The sequence below is a fragment of the Triturus cristatus genome, chromosome 8 (assembly GCF_964204655.1).
Source record: "Triturus cristatus chromosome 8, aTriCri1.1, whole genome shotgun sequence".
In the NCBI taxonomy this organism is placed as follows: Eukaryota; Metazoa; Chordata; class Amphibia; order Caudata; family Salamandridae; genus Triturus; species Triturus cristatus.
This window is the reverse complement of record NC_140591.1, coordinates 905,004,158-905,026,776: the sequence shown is the minus strand read 5'-3', so window position 1 is coordinate 905,026,776 and position 22,619 is coordinate 905,004,158. Positions and strand designations below refer to the sequence as shown.

General features: G+C 43.7%; 1 protein-coding gene and 1 long non-coding RNA gene across 5 annotated transcripts in view; one reads left to right on the top strand and one right to left on the bottom strand.

Moving 5' to 3' along the window:
- ZBTB11 (zinc finger and BTB domain containing 11) overlaps positions 1 to 22,619 on the top strand; it is a 2,099,144-nt gene that overhangs the window by 857,281 nt on the left and 1,219,244 nt on the right. The gene's annotated exons all lie outside the window — the stretch shown is intronic.
- LOC146805243 (uncharacterized) lies at positions 1,589 to 22,058 on the bottom strand. Its single transcript, XR_014967440.1, has 3 exons — positions 21,934 to 22,058; positions 16,290 to 16,382; positions 1,589 to 3,295 (listed from the first exon to the last, which is right to left on the bottom strand). It is a non-coding gene; the product is annotated as an uncharacterized LOC146805243 (long non-coding RNA).

Genomic DNA, 22,619 nt, shown 5'->3' with positions numbered 1-22,619 from the left:
ATGGTTATCTGTGAGAGGTGGAGATCAGAGGACTCTCTGACGAAGACATGCTTCCACATTAATTCACTGGAATTGCAGGCCATTTGCTTGGTGTTGAAAGCCTTCCTTGTGTTCATCAAGTGAATGCTGGTTCAGGTGTTCCTAGACAACCACCACTATGTGGTATTACAATAAGCAAAGGGCGCTGTGCCAAGAGGCTTTGCACCTCTGGAACTGGCTGAATCATCAGGGCATTTCCTTAATCGTGCACCACCTAGTGGGATCTTTAAATGCAAGGGCAGAAAAACATAGCCAGTGATGCTAAGCTGATCATAAATGGCAGCTACTCCCGGAGGTGATACTAGGCATTTCGCCTAGAGTGGCACACAAGATTCTTGTATGTCTTCCTGCCACTACCTCTCCTGCCCTCTGTTCAGAAGAGGATCAGGAATGACTAGGCCTAAGTCATCCTGGTGGCTTTGGACTGGACAAAGAGAATGTGCAGGGGCAGCTTCTCCGCCATGGCGGGAGAGCATCACTAACACCGCCAGCCTCAAAACTTGAAAAATAAAACACTAATAAAAAGGGTTTATTATAGTTTTATTTTTCAAGTTCGAAGTGCTGGGCGAGTCTTGGAGGCAGGGGCGTCAGTGGGGCAGTCACGAGAGAGAGTGGTGGCCACTGCTATCAGTGCGTATGTCGGTTTGTCCGGCTCTCTCAGTACGAGCGGTCTCCAACCTGATCTGCGTTGACAGGTTGGAGACAGGAAGCACAGGCTCCCAGTCTCTATGGGACTGCAAATTCAGGGTGCTCTGGCCATTCCTGATACTGTTTTCAAGCATGAGAGCAGCGACGGGATTGGCCACAGGGGAGACTGGGACCCTGTGCTTCAGCGAGTACTCAGAGCAGAAGAGCGGGGGGTGGCAGGCAAGTTCCTTTTTTCCCCCTTTTTTAAGGTTTTCTTTGTTTTACGTCCCACCCACCCAGCCCCGCCACTCTGCCCGCACACCAGCTGCAACTGAATGTGTGGTACCCAGAACTCTTGGGAATGAGCTTCTGATCTTTGCTCAGGCTATTGCTTTCAGAGGAGCAGATCACTGACAGAATATCTGAAACTGAAATATAGTATGGACAGAATATTGCATGAAAAATATGCAGCTACAGGGTAGGGTCTTGCTCCCAAGCCTCTGCAATGTACACTTCCATGCGTGGAGATTGAGCTGCGATAGATGACCACTTTTTATCTCCCTCCTGAAGTCGTGGATGTCACCCTTGCGACCAGGTGTCCTACAAAGTCTGTATATACTGGACGTTGGGATTCATGGCCTGGTGTGGCACCCAGGAGTACAGAACCATTTCAGGCCAATCGGTTGTATGTTTTGTTTTTGGTTTGTCTTTGGCACAGCAAGGACTTACAGTTGGCATGGTTAAATGTTGTCTGTCTGCCCTTCCAGTGTCTTTGCGTTTACTGGACTAACCATACTTGTTCAAATCACCTATTGTGATGTGATTTGTCAAAGGTTTGAACCCCATGTTTCCTCCTAAACCCTTTTTGATGCCACAGTTGAACCTTAGTTTAGTCCTTACTTTCCCTATTTGTATCCTTTTTGAGCTATTGCACAGCTATCCTCTGCATCTCTTGACCCTGAAGATGGTCTTTCTCATTGTAATCACCTCAACTCATTGTATGAGTGAGTTTCAAGCTTTGTCAGTCGGTCTGCTCTACACCACCTTCTTGCTGGACAAATTGGTGCTGCGGACTAGAGCAGGGTTTCTACCAAAATGTATGACTCCCTTTCACGTCGGACAGTCCATCAATCTTCTACGTTCTTTGCTCCACCTCATCCCTCAAAAGACGAAGAAAGACTCCATCGTTTGGTCCTCAAAGAAGCATTTGGCTTGTACATTGATGGTACCAAAGACCCATCAGGTGGACAATTAGCTTTTTGTGGGGTTCTCTAATTAAAGAAATGCAAGACAATGCTAAAAAGGACTTTGTCCAGTTGGATCTGCCTCTGCATTAAGATCTGCTTCATGATGACCAAGAAGCAGCCTCTAGAAGGTTTGAGGACCTTCTCCACCAGGGCCAAGGCTGCGGCCACTGTGTTGGCACGCAGGGTACCTATTCTGAATATTTGTGTGGCAGCAACATGGGCATCCGTGCACACGTTCTCGAAGCACAACTGTCTTGACTACGAAGTCTGGTAAGGGCATTTTGGTTGTGCGGTCCGACAGGGCTTTTTGATCCGAGTCGTTTCCCCAACCCTCCTCCAGGGGACGTACTGCTTTGGTATCTATTTTGAACGTCAGGAATCTGTGGTTAGAAAAACCATAACGGGGGAAGACTAAACCAGTTGTCACCCGGACAGCGAACATAGCCAGACACTCTGATTTGTGGGGCAGTTAAATAACTCAGAAACATCCCGCCACCGGCGTCACTTAGCCCCCCTGGTTTGTATAAACCCGGGAATGAATGGCTTAAAAGCTGGTTGGTGGGTAACTGTATAACCACGAGGGACAAAAGATCCCCTTACCCCCTCCTACACCCTTGACGTAATCCTGTGCTGATGCACCATCCTACACAGTTATCTAGTTCAAGTTTTTTTTCTTCTTTGAGTTGCACAATCTGAATCATTTTCTCCAGCAGCTCCCTTTCTCATAACAGACTGCATACATTAGTAGATAACAAACTGCGCATAAACCAAACAACTGACCTAGATCACTGCACCCAAACAGGAACACCCACGGGACTCAACCCCTAGGGTTATAATATCAGCTAGATTGTTAAGGATTGCAGTGTGAAAATCGCTGGGAATTTTAAACTGGCCACATTGGGATAGTGCACGGTTGATTAACGATTTAAGCTGTACTGCATGTAATATTGCGAGCTGATACATGAATCGATTGCTAACTCAAATGCTAATAAGCATATGTGTGGAAAAAAAAGGAATCGGTGGTTAGAAGTATCCATCAGAAGAACACGTTTCTTACCTTTGGAATTGCTCTTTTTGGTGGATACTCTATCTAACTGCAGGTTCCTCACCATTCTTCCATCTCCCCGTTCTGTGGAATAGCCTGTTTTCCATTTAAAATAGTCTCAAGTTAGAGATCTTCACACTGGTACAAACTGGTCTTTGGACTCCTCGTTCGAGAGTGCGGATGGTTTTCAGTAAGGAACTGGCATCAGTGCACTTGGGTGGGGCCTATAAGCGACTTCAGCTGTCACTTCAGAGGTGGAGCAGCACAATACCAACTCCTCTGGCGCAAGAGCTAATCTGAAAAATCTTCTGGATCCAGTCTGGTCCCTGGGGATATCCTAAAGGTGAGGAATTAGTGGTTAGATAAGAGTACCTACCAGAAAGAGCATTACTAAAGAAAAGTAAGTTGTAATTTTTTTTTTTAAACATATTTTTATTAACAAAATAAAGCTTTCCATGTAATGAGACAATACACATAGCAGTGGTTCAGCCGAGCAGTGATAGTAGAGTATATAGCAAATGCTATACCCTTAGACCAGTAATAGTCCGACTCTTCCAGTGGACCCCCAAACCCCCCTACCCGCACCCCTACGAACCATACCCCTCAATCAGTTAATAAATCCCCCCGGAAAGTCATCCATGCCTCCCAGATCTTTTCCCATTTACGTGGGCTTCCTCTGCTCCTGGTACACCACATGTTCAGCTCGTTTACATCAATCAAGATCCCTTTCCCATCCTTCAATTGATGGGACCTTTGCGGCCCTCCACAGTCTAGCTATATTTCGTTTGGCCACCGCTCCTGCCAGCTCTAGCCAAATAGTAGCCCATTTGGGCCACACTACCCCCCCTGTCACTCCCAGGAGAAACCATCTGGCATCCAATGGGACCTCGGAGCCCACCACCTCAGACATAATCCGCGCAATGGCTTCCCAATACCTCTGTATCAATGGTCACGCCCACAGGATGTGAAAGAACGCCCCTATCTCATTGCAATCCCTCGTGCATTTGTCTGACCCACAAAACCCGATTAGATGCTGCACAGTTCTGGGGACATAGGTAAGTTGATAGTTTTGAGCAGAATAGAAATTAATGTTTTTGACGTGACACCCTATGTTGTGACTGCGCTTTTCTGTGACATAGGAATAATGTATTTGGATAAAGAATTTAATTGTTAAAAATATGCCCACAAATTTTCAGAATGAGTCAGAAGGTTACATGTATTAGCTTATGTAAGAGTTACCTGAAAACACCTGTATCACACAGTTAGACTGGTACTTGATTGACATTTGTTCACAAATTGACTGCATGTGTAGTTAAATTATGTGTGCCTTTCAGCAAGTGAGAATACATTGTAGTGGTTAAATCCTACACCACCAAGATAGTTTGCATGCATGATTGACCATAAACCAGGGCATGTTTCTTTCAAATGGGTACTCTGACATCTGATGAGAAACGCACGCTGGAAAGGGGGCTGAGATTTAACAGGTTAACAAGAATTTTTCCAGTGATGAGTCTGATTATTTCACCTGCATTGAAATATATTTTAGAATTGGTTTAACCTAAAGCAAAATATTAATGTTAGCTACCATAGAGTAAATTGAATGCATTGGATTGTCGGTTTTCAGTAGAGCACCGAAAGGGTTTGAGAGATCATGTGCAGTGATTGGAAGGGTGATGATCATACCAGAAACCTGCTCAAAAGATTCTTTCTGGTGCCTCCAAGAAACTGTTAGGTGCCTGAGAGGGGAATGTGGAAGTAGTATTTTCTTAGTAAATTTTATGATCCCCATGTGTCCTTTCCCTTGAAGAGATGTGCAGGTGTGGGAGGGAGTTGTGCAGGCCCGATAACCCAAGAGTCCTTCGCAAAATCTCAGAGGCACTTGAACTATCGTCTCGCTCCATTTGGGCCTTGTACAGATGCCAAAGCAATAAAAGCTACCATGTTTTGCAAACAGAAACCTCTAACAACCTTGTGAAGTCTTTTAACGAACCTTGAATTTATATTTGTCAACAATGGTGAATTCCTGTGCATAGCCTGGACCGATGCATTTCAGCGGAGATAAAAGGATCAGATGCATGTACATATAAAAAAGATATACATTTACCCAACCACCGAACACAGGGCGGGTCGATCGTAGCTAAGGAAAACCACCTCTCCAGCGGGGCAGCAACACCCTCCATGACATCTGGGGCATCCAGTGTCCCTTTGGCCATTATTTGGGTTAACTGTTATTCTCGTGGTTGAACAGTGTAACAAGTTGCAGAAGTTACAAGACCTTTTACACTGTAAAGTGTTGTTATAATTGATAGCAAAAAGGAGTGAAAACAAATCTCACCAATTGTGATGCGCAGTTACAATTGGAACAAGCATTGGCAACGCCATTAGGTCTCACCTATACAAGAGCTATTGGCAACACCCATGTGTTTTAGCCTTGTTATACAACAGCATGGCTGCTTATCAGTATGGCTGAACGTTTGTGGCATAGAGGAGAGTAACGTGGTGTAGCGTGGATTAGCACAGATGGCATAAGGTGACAGAGCGTCATAGAGTGGAGTGTTGCAACATCATAGACTGCAATGGCATAGATTAGAGTTGTGCAGAGTAGACTAGAGTGGCTTAGAGAGCAGTGGCCTAGAGTGCTTTGGGGTAGAATGCTGTGGTACAGAGTACAGTAGAGTGGCATAGAGTGTAGTCATGCAGAGTAGAGTGCAGTGGTGTAGAGTGGCGTAGAGCACAGCTGTGTAGAGTGCAATGGCATAGAGTGGTGCAGAGTAAAATGCAGTGGCGTGGAGTGCAGTGTCTTAGAGTGCAGTGCTGCAGAGTAGAGTGGCGTAGAGTGTAGTGACAGAGTGCAATGGTATAGAGTAGTGTACAGTGCAGTGGTGTAAAGTGCCGTAGAATATAGTGGCACAGAGTAGAGTGGTGTAGAGGGCATTGGCGAAGAGTGTAGTGGTTTACAGTAGAGTGCCATAGAGCAGAGTGGTGCAGAGTAGAGTGGAGATCAGTGGAGTGGCCTAGAGTGAAGTAGAGTGCAATAGCGTAGAGTGGATTATTTCAGAGTGGAGTTAAGTAGTGTAGAGTGGTGTGGTGGAGGGTAGGGTGGAGTGGTGTTGGGTAAAGTACAGTGGCATAGAATGCAGTGATGTATTGTAGATTAGAGTGGCGTAGAGTGGACTGGTATACAGTGCAGTGGCATAGATTGCAGTATTGGCGAGTAGTGTGGCATAGAGTACAGTGTTGTGGAGTGGTGAAGAATGGCGTGGTGGGTAAAGTAGAGAGAAATGGCGTAAACTGGAGAGGTGTACAGTGCAGTGGCAAAAAAAGCAGTGGTGCAGAGTGGCGTAGGGTGCATCGGCATATATTTGAGTAGGGCACAGTAGAGAAGAGCAGCGTAGAGTGCAGTGGAGTAGTGCAGAGTAGAGTTCAGTGGAATGGAGTGTTGAGGAGTATGACCATTACATTCGCACAGGCATACAGTTTTACTAATAAAAGTATATAGCACACAATCAATAATGTGTGGAAATGTCATCACCTAGTGTATTGATTTGTTTTGATCGTATTAAAATATTTGTTTCTAACATAGCTAAGAATTACAAAAAAAGCACCGTTCATTCTAAGCATTTAAACTTTGTTGTGTGCTAGAAAAAAAGCCTTTCATGGCAAGATTGTAACAAACATCCTCTCACTTTGAAGTCAGAGAAAGAAAAGTAAACACCAGGCTCCCTCAGAAGATAGAGCCTGACATTTGACCTCTGCCTTTGAATGCACAGCAAATGTTACAAGATCAGAACAAGATTTAAAGATGTGTTGAATCGTACACTAGTGGAATGATAAAGTAAACAAGGGATGCTCTCCGGGAGGAACGAAAACAAGCTGGACAGCCTAAAACAAATAAAGCCAGCAAATAGAAAGCAAGCAACTGTGAGTTAGTAAATAGTAACCACATAGCCAAAGGTCAGGAATGGGTGGAATGCAATCCACGGGATGTATTCCAAATGTTCCCAAGATGTCATTCGCAAACCAGACAGCTGTACTGTTTGGTAGGCTTAGACCTAAAAAGGCAAGCATGCCAACTCACAATGTGCCATAGTGTGTCACAATTATCAGAGGTCTTCACATGGTTACCTGGTGAAAAACTGATATCACATGATGAACGCAGGCAGTGCTTTAAAATGGCAGGTACTCACCGGTATTCATACCTGTACATCTTTAAATTGAAAGGGAGAGTACCTGCACTTCTTAGCCGGTGTGCAATTCTTTAAATAGGAGAGTACCAGCACTTCTCAGTAGTAAATGGTACTTTGTGTTACTGGGTACCTAGACTTTTATATTTCCATGTCAAGCACTGAACACAGGGTGACGAGCGTGTGGGCGCTTCCTGGTCATGTGTGAAGGCCACACATAGTATCCATTGCTGATTGTGAAGCACCCATACATGTCTCAGGACAAGGATGGCTGCTTCAGGAGCCTGTGTTTTGAGGGCGGGGTAGGTGTGGGTGCTCAGGCAGTGCCTGGCACAAAACCCCTCTCCTTTCCTCGGCCCTACTCCTAAATGGTTGCTAAAGCAGTATCTGGCCCGCATCTTTATCAGGCCCCAAATGTCCACAGTCACTCATAGGGCCGACTCTAGGGCTGTGCGATCGGTGCCACCGCACCGGGCGCTGACTTCGGGTGGGTGCTCAATGTTTATTGTTTTAAAAGCTCCAGATGTCACGTTCCTTGTCCCAGCAATTTTCAAGCATCATTAAAAATGTCACGATAACTCCAGTAATTAATGTTGTTCCTGGAGAGAGACCGGAGCTTTGTCTGGTGAAATTTTTAACTCATCATTGCAAAGAAGGTTAATATGCCTGCTGCACAGAACGTGTCCCATTCTGCATACACTATAAATAGGTCAAGGGGTTATCGTTTTTGTCAGCAAGATCCTTTTGTTACTTGCAGTTTAAAAGTTAAAATCCTGATATAGAGCAGTGAGCTATTAACTGCCATCAAAGAGCTCATGCAAACTGCAAGAAATATATTACAGCTACATGCTTTTTGCCCAGTCTTTCCTTCTCCTAATATTGCAAAAAAGGTTTCATTTGGGTAGAAATCTATTCTTTTTAATAAAGAAAACCCCTAACAATGATGTTACTACCTTTAAAATTCTGAATTTGTGCTTTTCCAGACCAAAGACATTTAAATGATATGGATGACATGCGAATCCTACACATTGTAGTCCTCTGTGTTAGGTAACATTTCCTATAATACACGGAGTTACACACCCATGATTTTCTCCGTGCAACGTATGTGTGATGTAAAGGGTTCTGAGAACCTAAACTGGTATGAGGGGTGCTATAAAACGAAAAGAATCTTAGAGACAGTGGTTATGGAGACTTGGGGGGGCATTGTCAAATGGTGGTAGTGAGGGAATCCGAGGCGAGGTGGTCATGACTGATTGATTGATGGTGGGGGGCGCTAACAAACATTGTCGCACAGGGCACCACCAGTACTAAAGCCGGCCCTGGTCACTCATCCTCTCTCACACAGTGATTTTGTTGTTGTTGATGATTTTCAAGTCTGAAAATAAAGAATTGAAATTTTCAGTTCGCGTTTAGGTCTTTGAAACCTAGCAGTGAGATTCACATTGCCATAGTCCAGGCGCACCATCATCGGAGATCGAGTTAGTTCTGTTCAGTGAAGTAATTGCAGAAGAAGGAATTTCTGCTGGAGAGATCACCGAAAGCTTGCTCCACCAATCACTGCACTGATTTGACGAATAGAGTTGAGGCCAGAATTGAAAAGACCATAAGTTTATGGCCGTTCTTTGGAGAGCGGTAGGAGCCCAGAAGACCGGTCATTAAAAGAGGGAGGCGGGACGAACGAGCAGGGTTTTAAGTTGGTTGAAAAAGAGGAAGGGTTTCCCTAAAAGGGGGGGGGGGGGGCTGTATAATTAAGGGTGCGGCATAAACATGCAAACTGAAAATCCCATGGAATGCCACCGTAACCAGACATTTGGGGAGAATCACATGTGCATCTTGCAAATGGGAAAATTTCTCTGTGCGCTTTACAGAGGCAACAAAGATTAAATGTCCTTGTGTTCTGAACACCTTTTTGACCCACTGATAGGCACTGAGAGAAACTCGCACAATTTTCAACTTCAACTCATTCGTGACCCCTATAATCACCTGGATGTGACTTAATTTAAAGTATGAAACATACCGTAACACAACATCCTGGAAAAAACAAACTCCTACAGAACGCAAGATTAGGTAAAGCATGTGAAATATAAACAGTAACGACATGGATTTCCTTAAAGTTTTTTACTAATTGTTCCAAAATCGATTAGTGCTTTTGCCTGTAAAGTTAAGTAAATGATTACAGGGGCCGAAAGCGACCCGTTTCAATGTCTATTTTTAAATGCTTCCTGGTCTGAAATGCAGAGGGACCCAGGGAAGTTAAAGCCATGTTTGAGACTATCCCCTGAAATGAAATCAGTGCTTGCTATGCTCTAGGTAATTTGCAATATCGACATGCTCCACCACACTATCATCCAGAAGGACATCGATTTGGATAGCATCACAGTTTCAATGTGTTTTTTTGCACCAAGTCACTTTATGCATTTGTATTATTGTAAATTTACTTTAAGGAGAATAATTCCACACCCTTACCTGAAGAATGCGAAATAGCTAAAATGTAAAGCAACAGACAACAGTGTTGTAAGGCCATTTGTAAAGCACTTAAGAGGGTATTCCAACAATTCATTTGGAAAAGCAGAAATACATCATATAACAGACTCTCCGCTCTTTGCTTGGCAAGAGTGAACAAAACATCAGCCGACATAAAAAACAGTCTAGTTGCTCTTCACCAGGTGAGCAGAGGCAGCAGTGGGAAGGGTTCCCATTATCCCCTTCATAGGACAATCCAAGTCTCGCTCGTTGGTGGACAGTAATGAGCAAGGACAGTTTTACTTAAACTCAGCTTCTGTTTTTTAGCATAACTTGTTCTTTATGTGGCAATTCATACAACACTTCTACCAGTTATAAGTACTGAAAATAATCATTGTTCCTATGACCCTATGGCGGCGCTAGTAAGAAGAGCCTAGACCAAGGAGGGCTCAGGTTGAATGGACTTTACCCAGCAGCAGCTTCTCAGGTGCGATCTGCCACTCTGAACACCCAACATGTACTTGCTTCATGTCCATGTCCTCTTTTGCGGTTCTCCTCTGTTCCACCCTCATGCTGTCCCTGAGCACTGTGACTCCGTCACTGTACAATGCCTCCACCTTCTGTCGTTGCACCACTTTGTGCCATTGCTGTAAAATATTTTGTGTTTTGCAGGGCTCAAACCGACCACCACTGCACCCACCTGGAAGTCTATCACTTAGTCCGTCAATGACAGCCTCACGGATGCACTGCTTGTGTTGTTAGGGAGGGAAGTTAGCATTATATCTGCCCAAACCACCCTGTACATAAAACATTCTTACATTTGCTTACTTTTGCTTTTGCTTACTTTTAATAAAGATAATCGGTCCTATGGAATGCCATGCAGTCAGATCACAGTTTCCCACAGTAACCATGGTCAATGGGGCAACTGGTAGAAGTCAAGATTCTGAGAACTCCAAGAAAAGTCAAGGCATTCCATTCACAGATTCCCACAAGACCTTTGCACAACCTGAGGCAAGTGACAGAGGTGGGTTCAGAACTGGCTAAAATAGACCTGTGATTGCCTCCAAAACTGGACAAAGCTGCACAGAGAATGCCTGTAGAGCCATACTAATCCAGATGTGACCTCTAGAACTAGATACAATAGGCCAGAGCTCAACTCCAGAACTGGACTCAACAGGCCAATAGTGGGCTGCAGATCTGGACACACTAAGCAGAGGCGTCTTCCAGAAATTACCACTGAGCAATTTATGTGGCAAGTAGAACCAGAGACATTGCTTTAGCTGAGGCCTCCAGAAAGGAACATGATGCAGTCGAGGTCTCCAGAACTGGTCAGATGACTTGGCACTACTGATACACAGTATAGCCTTAACAAATCCGTCTACTTGTGCCTTTCTGCGGCCAGTCCTATTCATTCGATATGAGCTCTCCTAAGTGCTTCTGGATAAGAGGAGCTTGCACTTCTGCTTCACCTGTGGATGTGAGAGAAGCTTGTGCTCGTGCTGCTCTCCCTGTACCTGTCCCATCCATGTGATTCACGTTTGCACTTCTGCTTGGCTGTACCCGCTCAGTCTGTATGTGTGAGGGTGGTTAGAAGTGCTGCTGTACTTGCAGCCACAGTTTTGTGTATATGAAAGGTGCTTGCACTTCTGCACATGTACACAAGTTCTGCGTAAGGGAAGGATGGACTGCTGGTGCCCGCGAGGGAGGTGAGGGAGCTAAGGAACATAAACAGTTTTACACTGCTGCTTACCTGGCTGTTAATGGACTGTGGTACCTGTTCTCCATCTGAGAGAACTATTCACACTGTTAAAATAATATTGATTTACTTCTCATTTCCTGTTGCATGACTGAACCGTTGGAAGGGTAAGCCGTGGGTAATGAATTAATCATTGAAAGTGTGCACCGCAAGATCCATCCAAAAATACATCTAAAACGTAGCAGGCCGCATGCTGAGTTTATAAACCTATAGATATAGCTTCTAAAACATATATCAACATATCAGAGGTGGTACAAAGGTGATAGACTGCGTTTGCTCTGTAAGTCAAGCATACATGCATCAGCCACCACTCTCACAAGTAGCACTATTGGGTATATAAAACTTACTGCAGAGGTGTATGTCGCTTTCTCCTGCAGACTGGTCTGATGACACCTCCTGGGGTGGGGGGAACTGTGTATTATTTCAGCACCAGGCTGGATACCTGCTCTTATGTGCAACATGCATAGAATGACGCCTGATGCAGTGCACCACCACTGAGTGAGATAACTTAGTGGGTAGATCACCTGCCACTGAGAGCTGGCCATGAATGTGAAAAGCAAATAGCCACCCCTGAGGCTTTCCCTAAATGTCCAGCAGGTAGCTAGCTACCCATAGTTTCAAATGATAAAGCAGGTGTCTGGATTCCTGCCACAGCTCACCTCTTGACTATCACAATATAGCTGGTACATAGAAGGAATGGCCACAGTGGCATTCAGTTGCATTCCAACTTGAAAGAATCAAATTCAAGCGTGCATACAAACAACAATTTAGACATCACCATAGGAAGTCAATGCATAAATGTGATTTAATTTCATCTCATCACAAACATAGAAAAAGTAAGAATGAATCAAATAAATAATGCAATAAATGTACGAATCAGAACCATGAACTTGGTGCTCAGGAAGAAAGGAAAGGGGGGTGAGTTTTTAGTAAGGGTTGCGTGATGGTGTAAAGGAAGGGAAAGGTAATGTGTTGTACATACAGCCAAGGATTGTAGAAACTATCCCGGCAATTACTTGGCAAATGCATATAGAGCAAAACATAACACAGTAGGTACAGCTACAGAATCTCTGTCACCTATGTTTGATATATATTAACACAATCTGTCGACGTTTCGACCCCTGTAAGCATAAAGGTGACTTCAGCCATATTGGGGGGTCTTCATCAGGACCATGGGGGACTCGTGAAGGGGGGGGACGTAAGCACCTGGAATTAATTAGGCAAGTATTAATTTGGTGACGTAAGCAAAAGGAAACAACAGTGTGTGTGAGCATAAGAAGGGTAATTACCAATGTGAAACAGCACAATGAATATCTGGGTATTTAAAAACAGGCCCGTAAGCTCCTAGAGTATCAGAGATGAAATAAGACAAAAGTTGCCTACATGAAAGATCAGTAACGTAAAGATGTATACCAAAAGTTAAAACCTCACAAGAGAACTCACTGTAAGCCGCATAGTTGTGAGGGACACTGTTACATAAGTGCACTGGTACTAAACCCAATATTGGTACAGCATGATGTAACTCCGGACTCAATCCATGCTGGTTAATCTGCCTGCGGACTCATCTCCATAAACTAGAAGAAAGGCCGGTAAAAATTAAAATGCTACACGGCAAACACTCCTTTAAAAAAGGCAAAAACATTAGAGACTGTGTGGTTAGACCCCTCCTTGACACACCACCGCAACCCCCCAGCCAAACTTTGTGGTGGCTACGGAGATTACAGGCCATTACAAGAGTGGCAAATGTAAGGCCTGTAAACTTACCTTGAAAACTAAACAATTCTGTTACCAGCAGCATAAGATCGACTTGAAAGCACACACGAATTGCAATACATCGGATGTGGTCTATGCTATCCTCTGTGCCTGCGAAAAAAATTACATTGGCCAACCCAGACAGAAAATTAAATTACGTATACTGAAACATTGCAGCAGGATCAGGTGTGGCACCATTGGGGCACCGCTGGTGGAACATTTTCAATCCCTGGGCCATCAACCAGAATCTATAAGGTGGGTGGTCCTTGAAAAGATCACGTTGGGAATCCGAGGTGTTGATTTGGATTCCGTCTTGAATATATGGGAATACAAGTGGATGGATTTCTTTGACTCTGTCCACAATGGGCTTAATGAATTGGATGTTACATATGTGCATCTTTCCTGTTTAAACAGTGAATAATACATACACCTTTGTTAATCACTAGCTTCATTTCTAGAAAGTCCATAGAATACTTCTGTCATATTTAACACCAGGTTAGACTGTGATGTTAATATAACTATGGGTGACAATTGAACCGTTACCAGATTCATGACACTTTCATAACTGTCTCACATGGCATGAGAGCCTCTCAATAATTTTGCAATGTTTTTGTATTAAATTGGTGGGCATACGCCTATGGTTTTCATTTTATTTTAAATATACTAATCTCTGCCAAATCATTATTGATGTATGCTTATCCATCTTACATACCACTCTATTCAGATGTCTTCAGAATGTATGCCCAAATATCCGTGTCTTAATAACTTCCAAACACCTTGGATATATTTTTATTTGATGAATACTACATTTTATCTTAAATATGCTAATCTCTGTCAAAATCATTATCGATGTATGCTTATCTATCGTACATACCACTCTATTCAGATGTCCTCAGAATGTATGCCGGGATATCCATGTCTTAATAACTCCCAAACACCTTGAATATATGTTTATTTGATGAACACTATATTTAAGTCTTACGCTTATGAGGTTCTTTTACCCCTAAATGTTAATCTTTTTTAAAAATCACAATGATGTATTTAATCAGAACTTTTAGAATGTGCGCCGTTATAATGGACAGCCAGGGCTTGGTGACTTGCCGCATGTTCATTCTGATAAAGAGGGGGACAAGCACGTATGTGTAAACCTGCACGTCACTCTGCTACACCGTACGGATGGGCTGCTACTTGGATTCATACCAGAACTGCCGTCAGGTAGGTGCCTCGTTTGCTTGTGAGTCTGAGTTGTGCGGGCAACCTGCGTTCCCGATGCACCTTGCAGATTGGATGATTAGCAATTAGATTATTTTCATTTTAAGGTTTTTAAAGCGGTTTGCATACATTACCTTGTTTTCGGTGACATGAGTTAAAATTAGACTTCCACGGCCCGATGTAAGATGTGCTGATAAGGATTTCATTTAGATATTCCGCATTACCACTATCGGTTTTACCTTTACGATGTGGTGATCAGCGGTAGAATTTAGCTTCCAAGACAATTATTTTCTGTTTGCCGTGTAGCATTTTAATTTTTACCGGCCTTTCTTCTAGTTTGAGATGAGCCTGCAGGTAGTTTACCAGCAAGGATTGAGTCCAGAGTTACATCATGCTGTACCAATATTGGGTTTAGTACCAGTGCACTTATGTAACAGTGTCCCTCACAACTATGCGGCTACTCTAGTGAAACGATGACACAGTGCTTTACTTAATATACATATTTTTCATGGCTCCCACGCACGGAGCACATATGGTTTACTGCAGGTTTTTAATCATAGCCCTCATACACTTTATTGCAGGCTACGTATCAACCTTGTCGGATATCCTGGTGTACTTGAGACACCAACCACTTCCAATATTGGACTGTGGCTACTTCAATTCATTTACAGTGAGTCCTCTTGTGAGGTTTTAACGTTTGGTATACGTCTTTACGTTACTGATCTTTCATGTAGGCAACTTTTGTCTTTTCTGGTCTCTGACACCCTAGGAGCTTATGGGGCCTTTTTTCAATACACAGCCAGATTCATTGTGCTATTTCCCATTGGTAATTACCCTTCTTATGCTCACACACACTGTTTCCTTTTGCTTACGTCACCAAATGAATGCTTGCCTAATTAATTCCAGGTACTTACATCCCCCCCCTTCACAAGTCCCCCATGGTCCTGATGAAGACCCCCCAATAAGGTTGAAGTCACCTTTATGCTTACAGGGGTCGAAACGTCGACAGATTGTGTTAATATGTATCAAACATAGGTGACAGAGATTCTGTATCTGTACCTAAAGTGTTATGTTTTGCTCTATATGCATTTGCCAAGTAATTGGCGGGATAGGTTCTACAATCTTTGGATATATGTAAAACACATTACCTTTCCCTTCCTTTACACCATCACGCAACCCTTCCTAAACACTCACCCCCCTTTCCTTTACTCTTGAGCACCAAGTTCATGGTTCTGATTCGTACATTTATTGTATTATTTATTTGATTCATTCTTACTTTTTCTGTTTGTGATGAAATTAAATCACATTTATGCATTGACTTCCTATGGTGATATCTGAATTGTTGTTTGTATGCACGCTTGAATTTGCTTCTTTCAAGTTGGAATGTAACTGAATCCCATTGTGACCATTCTTTTTATGTACCATATATATACCTGGGTCCGGTGGTCTCACTGGTCACATTGATACATATCACAATATAGCGGCATGATTCATATAATTCCTCCCAACACTTATGAATGAACAAACGTCTTGTACCCTGACTTATGACCATATTGCATGCAGTTGGTAATGGCTAGCTGCATCTAGTTATCCCTGGTGTGTTTGAAAAGGTTTAATAACTTTAACAAATGTCTTACTATGCATATGCAAGGTCAGGTTTCAGGCACCACAGAAACATCCAGAAAATCCTCCAGAATAAGCATCAAGCAACCAGTATAGATGACCTCAACGTGAACCTTCCGGAAGACAGCCCTCCTCAAATTAATCCCCTGCACCTGTTCCTTGCTATAAGCAATTAGAATGCAACCTTTGTGAGCATTCTAAAACCTCATCAAGTTAATCATCTGCACCGGTTCCTTGTTACAAAGAATTAGAATGTGACCATTATGAACGTTCTAAAACAGTCTTATTTAAAGACCACCCACACTCCTCCCTTTTGCTTAGCCTCTACGCCTGCAAGTTACCGGTTTCTCAGCTTCCAGGACTCTGTCTTGCCAGCTCACTTGATCCTCCCGCATTGATCTCACCGCAAAGAACGTCCCACATTAGTGTCGCACCTGAATGGGGAAAAAGAACAAGAAGCAAAAGGAGAGAAGCATTAACAGACTTGATTTTACTAGTCGCGGAGCTCAGTTGCAACATCGTTCTACAAACAATGGTAACCAGTGTTTTTTGTTTAACTTGTAAATACTCAAGGAAAAATACAGCGATTCGATGCAGTACAGTACAGGGCCAACATAAACAGAGGAGACTGAGTAGAAACACATGCATTCGTATGGAATGCATGGTAGAAATTTTAAAACAAGCACCGCCTTTGCTGCAACACTCACGCTAGCGTTTCACGAGGCGCTCCAGTAAAAGGGCATATCAGATTGAGTCCCTGCTTGGGGCCCAGGGGGATTTGTTAGTATGGGTTGCCCCAGGGGGATTTGTGAGTATGGGTTGCCCCAGGGACCCTTTGTGATGGTAGCAAAGCAGGCAGGACTGCGATTACAAGGTCTCCACTGAGACCAGCACAGCGTGCTGAGCCCACAGCACTCTAGCAGCATGTTGCTTCAAAGCAAGGACGTACATCTTGTTGTGACTGCAAGGGTGCTGACCGCTTAAAAGAAGTTCCACCACAGCGCTTGAAAACAGTACTTGGTCCTAAGCAACTGATAAGAGCAAACACTAGAGGAACATCAGGAAATAGTGTGCAACAGCCAATAGAAATGCAGGAAAAGTAAATGGGAAACACAAGATCCAATAAAAAGCAAGGGGGTGGGGTGTAAGCCCCTTTTAAGATTTATATTGAATACAATATATTTCACAAAACCTAAAAGTTCTGTATTTGACAATGTGTACTTCACAAGTACCTGTTTATTAATTTGTTTTTCAAAAACAGTTTTATGAAGTCAGCAGATAAGACAGTCGCATCTCGAGCAGGAGAAATACAGTTTGTTCTGGTCAGAATTGTAAGAATCAATCTGGTGACTTTCATATGACATTTACAGAATAAGTAAATAAACATTTTGAGCTTGTAAGCAGCAGTCCATAACGTTATAACCAAGTGTGCCAAGTACAATACAATAATCCGTTCAACATACCTGGCAAGCCAATTCCCATATAACATAGGTCCCTGTATCACTTCTCGCCCCCTTGACCTATCATCTAGAGGTTTCAGCATCAGTAAAGCGTGGTGGAGGGGGTTCCAAAATAAGACCTCTAAAATCTGCCCAGCATTTCCAGATTTTGAAATATTTCTGCGGGCAACCTTGTGCCTTAAATATAGGTTGCTTCATGTTCATACACCAATCTAGACTTGTCCTCCATGCTCTCAGTTTGGGCGGTGCTGGGTCTTTCCATGCCCTGACTATATCTCTTTTGGCCAGGGTGAGGCCCAGGAATAATAGATTTATTTTATACAGATGACCTCCAATCTCTTCGGTGACATGCAGTAGTGCAAGCTTAGGGGACAGGGGTATTTCTCACCCAAGTACTTCTGACAGACAGGTCGTGACCCCAGTCCAAAATCTGCAGAGTCCCGTGCATTCCCAAATAGTGTGTATGAACGTACCTTCCGCACTGTCACAGTGGAGACATGTAGAGGAAGCTATCAATCCTGCCCTCCGCAATCTATATCTAGTGAAATAAGCACGGTTTATATATTTAAACTGAATGAATCTTAGGCATGACGCTATTGTGGCTCCCCGCGGGGATTCTAATATCTCCGTCTAGTTGTCGTTATTTAGTGGACCAAGATCAGCCTGCCATCTCTCCAGGAGTGAGTCTAGGGTCGTAGAGAGATTCGTCACCAGGGATTAGTATATTTTGGCCGTCTTGTGATCTCCCAAATCGCCCATAAAGACCTTAGCCTCTATGGGGTTAAACTCTGGGATAGATTCCAGGGTCGCTATGTATGGTGTTAGAGCGTGGTGAAATTGCAAATACTTGTAGAATTGATTACGTGGCATCTCAAATTCCTTCTGGAGCTCTTGAAAGGACTTAGAACAGTGCCACGCATCACGTCCTTCAGTGTGGAGCTACCTATGATATCCCAGTCCCGAAACCCCAACAAGGTAGATACCTGTGGATAAGACCACTCTGCCAAAGAGGCGTTTCTCTTCTCAGTTTTCCCCACCATCCCATTCTGCGCAGTGATTGCTTCCATACTCCAAAAAACACTCGTGTAGCAGGCGGGAGCTGACGGAGCTCCCTTGGGGCATGTAGGAGAAAATGTGGTAGGGTGCTACCCATGAGCCATCGTTCCACCTGGTATGCCGGGTCATTTCTATTTCCGTACCACCAATCATTTAGCATGGGCCTTCCAGATGGTCGATCGCTGCTACTGCGTTATAGGCCCGTCGGATATTGTGTCAGGTGGCCCAGCAAGGCTGCCTGGTCCGGATGGACTTGGTCGGACATAAAGGGGAGGATGCGATTAGCAAGGGCTTGGGCCAAAAGTTTGGCCTCCACATTCAGCAGCGATATGGAACGGTATGATGAGTGTTGATCCGAGGGTCGGCCAGGTTTAAGGAATTTCGCAATTTCGGCATGTCGCCAATCCGACGGGAGTCTCCCCTCCCGGAGGACCGCATTCACCGCCTCCAGATAGTGAGTTGAGTTGATTGAGTAACAAACTGGGACTGAAAGAGCTTGTAAAACTCGCGTGGGAAGCTGTTAGAACCCGAAGCTTTGCCCGTGCGCAAGTCTGTGAGGGCCGCACTCCGCTCCTCAGTTGTTGAGGGGGCATCTAGTTCCACCTGTGTCGTATCTGACAGGACTTTGGATGGTAAGTCTTCTATAAAGCGGTTAATCACAGATTCAGGTAGCACATCGTTAGGGGTATATAGATCGGCGTAATATGTAGCAAAGCTGGACACAATCTGGGCTTGGTCCGTCAGCGTTTGGCCATCCTCAACCAGAATACCGGGTGGTGTTAGTGGGTGAGTCGCCCGCTGGCATAGGCAATGTAGGAGAGAGCATGACTTATCCCCCCACTGATATATTCGGCTGCGTGAGGCTAGCCAAGCCTGTCAGGCCTCATCCCGCAGAATATTAGCGTGTGCTTTTTGCGCGAAAAGTGTCTGGCGGCGAATTTTTCTACGTCTACATCTTGTTGATGTTGTTCTAAATCTAGTATTTTAGCCTCTGCCTAGAGCAATGTATCTCTGCGCTTTTTCTGTTGGGGGGTGCAAAAAGATGTCGGCACCCCTAAGGGTTGGCTTCATGGCCTCCCAGATGGTCATCGCTGAGCTCACTGTTCCCAAGTTTTCAGTAAAATAAGCTGTAAATCCTGATATATGTAGGTTTTATATTGTGGATCATGAAGATGCCACATCAAAAGTCGCTATCGGAAGGAAGGGCGGGCTATGTCCAGCCGCAATGTCAACACTATTGGAGAGTGATCCGAAAACCGCTAGGCAAGATATCCGCCGACGCAATTAGATAATAGTAAGGGGTCGGTATAAATATCTAGTCTAAACTTGAGAATGAATCATGTACTGTACAGTAGTATGTGTAACTTTGCACTGTCGGGTGTAAATGTCGCCACATATTCACCCACCCCATGTCTCGCACCAGTGTCTGTAGCGCATTTCGCTGAGTAGCTCCGGCCCTCCACGCGATCTCCATCTATTCTGAACCAATATCAAAACGTCATTCCAGTCACCACCTAAAATAGAGAGGCCCCTGGGTATCTCCAACATTGTTCTAGTCAGGCATTCCACAATTGATTCAGACAAGGTGGGGGGGGGGTGCATAAACACTACAAAATGTAACAAGCTCACTGTATAACGTACCCGTCTCAACTATATATCGACCCAGGGGGTCAGACCATATTATAGTATGTGTAAAGGAGACTCTCCGATGAATAAGGACCACCACCCCACGGGACCCCCTGGTGAACCCAGCATAAAAGACCTGTATAGTCAAATTGAGAGAGGCATGGCGCTTTGGAACCCGATAGGTGAGTTTCCTGCAGTAGCAGGACATCGGCTGAAGCATGTTTGGCCTGTCGAAGGACCGCCCCTCTCTTAATCTTGTCCAGTGCCCCTGTATATTCCAGCTAACTATTTGGAGCCTACCATCGGGGCCTGACATATGGCATAGTGTGAAGAACAATAGACTACTAGCAAGAACAATATACTGGGGTCCTTAATTCCTACCTCTGACACTGATCTCAGGCGCTGCGACCACAACATGCCCCCCTCTACTGCCCTCCAGTTCTTTCCATTTTACCTTCTCCTACCAATCCCCCCTCCCTTACGCTACTCTTCCCCCCTACCCTCCCACCTGCTCTCTATATCTACTTATGACTCCTAGCCCTACGCATAACCTCCCACTGATTTACTACTCCTGCTACTCCCCCAACTCCTACTCACGTCTTCCCCTCCTTTTTCTCTTCTTCCCCTCTCTTTTTCTCTTCTCTCTCACCCCCCACCCACCCTCCCTAACCTAAGTTCTCACTATCCACGCTAGCTTAATATAGTGTTCTGTAAATAGCCTTCATATTTGATCTGCTTTCTTTGTTATATTGGCTCCAGTTTTGCTCAAATGTCTTTTAATACTGTTACTCCTCACCTTCCTGTAAAGCGCTCTGATACCCCTGAGTCTAGCCAACGCTATAGAAAACCTTTAAATAAGAAAACTTGTTGGCCCTGTGCACTGTTCACTGGGTTTACAACCGAACCCTGCTTAATGTTTCAATCTAACTGCATAAATCAGCTCTATTTTAAATTAAATTCGACCAGTGTTTGTTTCATGTACATTATATTCATCAGTTTTACAAGCATCTTCAAATATAACCAATACAATTAATCCATTCAAAATGGTTTACAATAGTCTTTGCATCTTTATACATAATGCAAGTCAAAACAAATGTGTAATCCATATGCTTGTCGAGAAGGCCCGATGCATTTCGGGACTATATTGTCCCTTCATCCGGGGAAAGCCTATGAAAATAACATCCTAAGGTTAATCAATGTGATATATATGATAAGTTCACACAGAACAAATGAGTTAAATTGCACTACCCAATTACAATTTTTATCACACATATATTTAGTTATGGGGTGTATCTCTGTGAGTGATGCAATGTGTTGTATCAAATGTATGAAGGGTGATGAAAACATAAGAATATGAGTGCTGTCACCCGTAGTGCTCCCATAACAAAAACCAATGCATGAATAATATATGTCACAAACTCCAATATCTCAATCCCAACTGTAGAAATACGATAGCGAAATGCGCCTGAAAAAAGTTAAGAACCAGAACCAAAGCCACATTAATGCTAGTGCCAACAGGTGATATGAGGTGGGACTAACTCATGTTTCACACAACTTGCCTCCTATTGTTTGTAGCGATTAGCAAAAACGTGCTATCATTTCGATGTAAAATATGCTGAAAACAGCAAACAAACTATTAACTGAAAAAAGGATTCAAGTGCTAAATATAAAGGTAATCCGCTAAGGTGTCACTATCTCACCTGTAACAGCCTCTGTTCAATCGACGCATGTTAATATGAAATTACGAGGTTTCCTGCATCAAAAACAGTGATAAGAAGCTTAGTCCAAATCTAATACTATTGTCAAGGACATTTTTTTTTACGGAAACCGCATCGCGCCTTACCAAGAATGGAAGCCGTCTTCTCATTCTATATTCAATCGCCAATGTTTTCAAACTATCATTGTCAGCGGCTTGTTGATAAAGAGGAACAATGCATCAGAAATAGAAACAGAAACAGAACTAAGCCGGTGTTGCCGGAGATGACGTGCTGAGAGGTTGCGAATGCTGAAACAGTAATAGTAGACGACGGACAATATGTAGTTCCGCAGTGTCTTAAAAGATTAATGGAAACCTGAAGTAACGTGATATTAGATATCGATAATACTGTTTATGTGATCCTGCACGATGGTTGAATAACTGATGGGAAAATAAAATGGAAATGTACTGAATACTTATTATGTAATACAGCAAATGTAGCAAGGTGTCATAGACAAAACAATGGGACTATAGTAGTATGACACACTAAATAAATATGCATAAAAATAAAAATATCGGAATGGATGAAAGGTTCCTACGCTCAGTGGCTCATCATTGTTATGTGTCTCAAGACGAACACGACCCTCCCAAAAGGGTTATTGATAGCCGATAATATGAGCAATCGGTAAATTGTCCCAGTGTCTTTGATAAAAATAACACAAGTGATGCAGGCATGGAGGACAGTAATGCCGGGAGATTGAGGGTAAAATGCAGGCTGATGAGGCAGGATGAATGCAGGATTACGAGCGGGCCACTGGAGCTCGCTTAGAGCG